Genomic DNA, 5,311 nt, shown 5'->3' with positions numbered 1-5,311 from the left:
GAACATTTGAGAAAGGTGTTAGAAGTATTGAGGAAGGAAGAATTGTACGCTAAGTTTTCAAAGTGTGCATTTTAGTTGGAAGAAGTTCAATTCCTCGGTCACATAGTGAACAAAGAAGGTATTAAGGTGGATCCGGCAAAGATAGAAACTGTTGAAAAGTGGGAAACCCCGAAAACTCCGAAACACATACGCCAGTTTTTAAGACTAGCTGGTTACTACAGAAGGTTCATCCAAGACTTTTCCAGAATAGCAAAACCCTTGACTGCATTAACGCATAAAGGGAAGAAATTTGAATGGAATGATGAACAAGAGAAAGAGTTTCAGTTATTGAAGAAAAAGCTAACTACGGCACCTATATTGTCATTGCCTGAAGGGAATGATGATTTTGTGATTTATTGTGATGCATCAAAGCAAGGTCTCGGTTGTGTATTAATGCAACGAACGAAGGTGATTGCTTATGCGTCTAGATAATTGAAGATTCACGAACAAAATTATACGACGCATGATTTGGAATTAGGCGCGATTGTTTTTGCATTAAAGACTTGGAGGCACTACTTATATGGGGTCAAAAGTATTATATATACCGACCACAAAAGTCTTCAACACATATTTAATCAGAAACAACTGAATATGAGGCAGCGTAGGTGGATTGAATTATTGAATGATTACGACTTTGAGATTCGTTACCACCCGGGGAAGGCAAATGTGGTAGCCGATGCCTTGAGCAGGAAGGACAGAGAACCCATTCGAGTAAAATCTATTAATATAATGATTCATAATAACATTACTACTCAAATAAAGGAGGCGCAACAAGGAGTTTTAAAAAAGGGAAATTTAAAGGATGAAATACCCAAAGGATCGGAGAAGCATCTTAATATTCGGGAAGACGGAACCCGGTTTAGGGCTGAAAGGATTTGGGTACCAAAATTTGGAGATATGAGAGAAATGGTACTTAGAGAAGCTCATAAAACCAGATACTCAATACATCCTGGAACGGGGAAGATGTACAAGGATCTCAAGAAACATTTTTGGTGGCCGGGTATGAAAGCCGATGTTGCTAAATACGTAGGAGAATGTTTGACGTGTTCTAAGGTCAAAGCTGAGCATCAGAAACCATCAGGTCTACTTCAACAACCCGAAATCCCGGAATGGAAATGGGAAAACATTACCATGGATTTCATCACTAAATTGCCAAGGACTGCAAGTGGTTTTGATACTATTTGGGTAATAGTTGATCGTCTCACCAAATCAGCACACTTCCTGCCAATAAGAGAAGATGACAAGTTGGAGAAGTTAGCACGACTGTATTTGAAGGAAGTCGTCTCCAGACATGGAATACCAATCTCTATTATCTCTGATAGGGATGGTAGATTTATTTCAAGATTCTGGCAGACATTACAGCAAGCATTAGGAACTCGTCTAGACATGAGTACTGCCTATCATCCACAAACTGATGGGCAGAGCGAAAGGACGATACAAACGCTTAAAGACATGCTACGAGCATGTGTTATTGATTTCAGAAACAGTTGGGATCGACATCTACCGTTAGCAGAATTTTCCTACAACAACAGCTACCATTCAAGCATTGAGATGGCGCCGTTTGAAGCACTTTATGGTAGAAAGTGCAGGTCTCCGATTTGTTGGAGTGAAGTGGGGGATAGACAAATCACGGGTCCGGAGGTTATACAAGAAACTACCGAGAAGATCATCCAAATTCAACAACGGTTGAAAACCGCCCAAAGTCGACAAAAGAGCTACGCTGACATTAAAAGAAAAGATATAGAATTTGAAATTGGAGAGATGGTCATGCTTAAAGTTGCACCTTGGAAAGGCTTTGTTCGATTTGGTAAACGAGGGAAATTAAATCCAAGGTATATTGGACCATTCAAGATTATTGATCGTGTCGGACCAGTAGCTTACCGACTAGAGTTACCTCAACAACTCGGGGCTGTACATAACACTTTCCACGTCTCGAATTTGAAGAAATATTTTGCTAAAGAAGATCTCACTATTCTGTTAGATGAAATCCAAATCAACGAAAAACTTCAATTCATCGAAGAACCCGTCGAAATAATGGATCGTGAGGTTAAAAGACTTAAGCAAAACAAGATACCAATTGTTAAGGTTCGATGGAATGCTCGTAGAGGACCCGAGTTCACCTGGGAGCGTGAAGATCAGATGAAGAAGAAATACCCGCATCTATTTCCAGAAGATTCGTCAATACCTTCAACAGCTTAAAATTTCGGGACGAAATTTATTTAACGAGTAGGTACTGTAGTGACCCAAACTTTTCCATGTTTATATATATTAATTGAGATTGATATTTACATGATTAAATGTTTCCAACATGTTAAGCAATCAAACTTGTTAAGACTTGATTAATTGAAATATGTTTCATATAGACAATTGACCACCCAAGTTGACCGGTGATTCACGAATGTTAAAACTTGTAAAAAATATATGGTGACATATATATGGATATATATATAGTTAACATGATACTATGATAAGTAAACATATCATTACGTATATTAACAATGAACTACATATGTAAAAATAAGGCTACTAACTTAATGATTTTTAAACGAGACATATATGTAACGATTATCGTTGTAAAGACATTTAATATATATATATATATATATATATATATATATATATATATATATATATATATATATATATATATATATCATATTAAGAGATATTCATACTTGATAATATCATGATAATATAATAATTTAAAATCTTATTTGATATTATAAACATTGGGTTAACAACATTTAACAAGATCGTTAACCTAAAGGTTTCAAAACAACACTTACATGTAACGACTAACGATGACTTAACGACTCAATTAAAATGTATATACATGTAGTGTTTTAATATGTATTTATACACTTTTGAAAGACTTCAATACACTTATCAAAATACTTCTACTTAACAAAAATGCTTACAATTACATCCTCGTTCAGTTTCATCAACAATTCTACTCGTATGCACCCGTATTCATACTCGTACAATACACAGCTTTTAGATGTATGTACTATTGGTATATACACTCCAATGATCAGCTCTTAGCAGCCCATGTGAGTCACCTAACACATGTGGGAACCATCATTTGGCAACTAGCATGAAATATCTCATAAAATTACAAAAATATGAGTAATCATTCATGACTTATTTACATGAAAACAAAATTACATATCCTTTATATCTAATCCATACACCAACGACCAAAAACACCTACAAACACTTTCATTCTTCAATTTTCTTCATCTAATTGATCTCTCTCAAGTTCTATCTTCAAGTTCTAAGTGTTCTTCATAAATTCCAAAAGTTCTAGTTTCATAAAATTAAGAATACTTTCAAGTTTGCTAGCTCACTTCCAATCTTGTAAGGTGATCATCCAACCTTAAGAAATCTTTGTTTCTTACAGTAGGTTATCATTCTAATACAAGGTAATAATCATATTCAAACTTTGGTTCAATTTCTATAACTATAACAATCTTATTTCAAGTGATGATCTTACTTGAACTTGTTTTCGTGTCATGATTCTGCTTCAAGAACTTCGAGCCATCCAAGGATCCATTGAAGCTAGATCCATTTTTCTCTTTTCCAGTAGGTTTATCCAAGGAACTTAAGGTAGTAATGATGTTCATAACATCATTCGATTCATACATATAAAGCTATCTTATTCGAAGGTTTAAACTTGTAATCACTAGAACATAGTTTAGTTAATTCTAAACTTGTTCGCAAACAAAAGTTAATCCTTCTAACTTGTCTTTTAAAATCAACTAAACACATGTTCTATATCTATATGATATGCTAACTTAATGATTTAAAACCTGGAAACACGAAAAATACCGTAAAACCGGATTTACGCCGTCGTAGTAACACCGCGGGCTGTTTTGGGTTAGTTAATTAAAAACTATGATAAACTTTGATTTAAAAGTTGTTATTCTGAGAAAATGATTTTTATTATGAACATGAAACTATATCCAAAAATTATGGTTAAACTCAAAGTGGAAGTATGTTTTCTAAAATGGTCATCTAGACGTCGTTCTTTCGACTGAAATGACTACCTTTACAAAAATGACTTGTAACTTATTTTTCCGACTATAAACCTATACTTTTTCTGTTTAGATTCATAAAATAGAGTTCAATATGAAACCATAGCAATTTGATTCACTCAAAACGGATTTAAAATGAAGAAGTTATGGGTAAAACAAGATTGGATAATTTTTCTCATTTTAGCTACGTGAAAATTGGTAACAAATCTATTCCAACCATAACTTAATCAACTTGTATTATATATTATGTAATCTTGAGATACCATAGACACGTATACAATGTTTCGACCTATCATGTCGACACATCTATATATATTTCGGAACAACCATAGACACTCTATATGTGAATGTTGGAGTTAGCTATACAGGGTTGAGGTTGATTCCAAAATATATATAGTTTGAGTTGTGATCAATACTGAGATACGTATACACTGGGTCGTGGATTGATTCAAGATAATATTTATCGATTTATTTCTGTACATCTAACTGTGGACAACTAGTTGTAGGTTATTAACGAGAACAGCTGACTTAATAAACTTAAAACATCAAAATATATTAAAAGTGTTGTAAATATATTTTGAACATACTTTGATATACATGTATATATTGTTATAGGTTCGTGAATCAACCAGTGGCCAAGTCTTACTTCCCGACGAAGTAAAAATATGTGAAAGTGAGTTATAGTCCCACTTTTAAAATCTAATATTTTTGGGATGAGAATACATGCAGGTTTTATAAATGATTTACAAAATAGACACAAGTACGTGAAACTACATTCTATGGTTGAATTATCGAAATCGAATATGCCCCTTTTTATTAAGTCTGGTAATCTAAGAATTAGGGAACAGACACCCTAATTGACGCGAATCCTAAAGATAGATCTATTAGGCCTAACAAACCCCATCCAAAGTACCGGATGCTTTAGTACTTCGAAATTTATATCATATCCGAAGGGTGTCCCGGAATGATGGGGATATTCTTATATATGCATCTTGTTAATGTCGGTTACCAGGTGTTCACCATATGAATGATTTTTATCTCTATGTATGGGATGTGTATTGAAATATGAAATCTTGTGGTCTATTATTATGATTTGATATATATAGGTTAAACCTATAACTCACCAACATTTTTGTTGACGTTTTAAGCATGTTTATTCTCAGGTGATTATTAAGAGCTTCCGCTGTCGCATACTTAAATAAGGACGATATTTGGAGTCCATGCTTGTATGATATTAT

Source organism: Rutidosis leptorrhynchoides, chromosome 6, assembly GCF_046630445.1.
Source record: "Rutidosis leptorrhynchoides isolate AG116_Rl617_1_P2 chromosome 6, CSIRO_AGI_Rlap_v1, whole genome shotgun sequence".
Classification (NCBI taxonomy): Eukaryota; Viridiplantae; Streptophyta; class Magnoliopsida; order Asterales; family Asteraceae; genus Rutidosis; species Rutidosis leptorrhynchoides.
The sequence above is the reverse complement of the archived record's forward strand: the minus strand, read 5'-3'. Positions refer to the sequence as shown.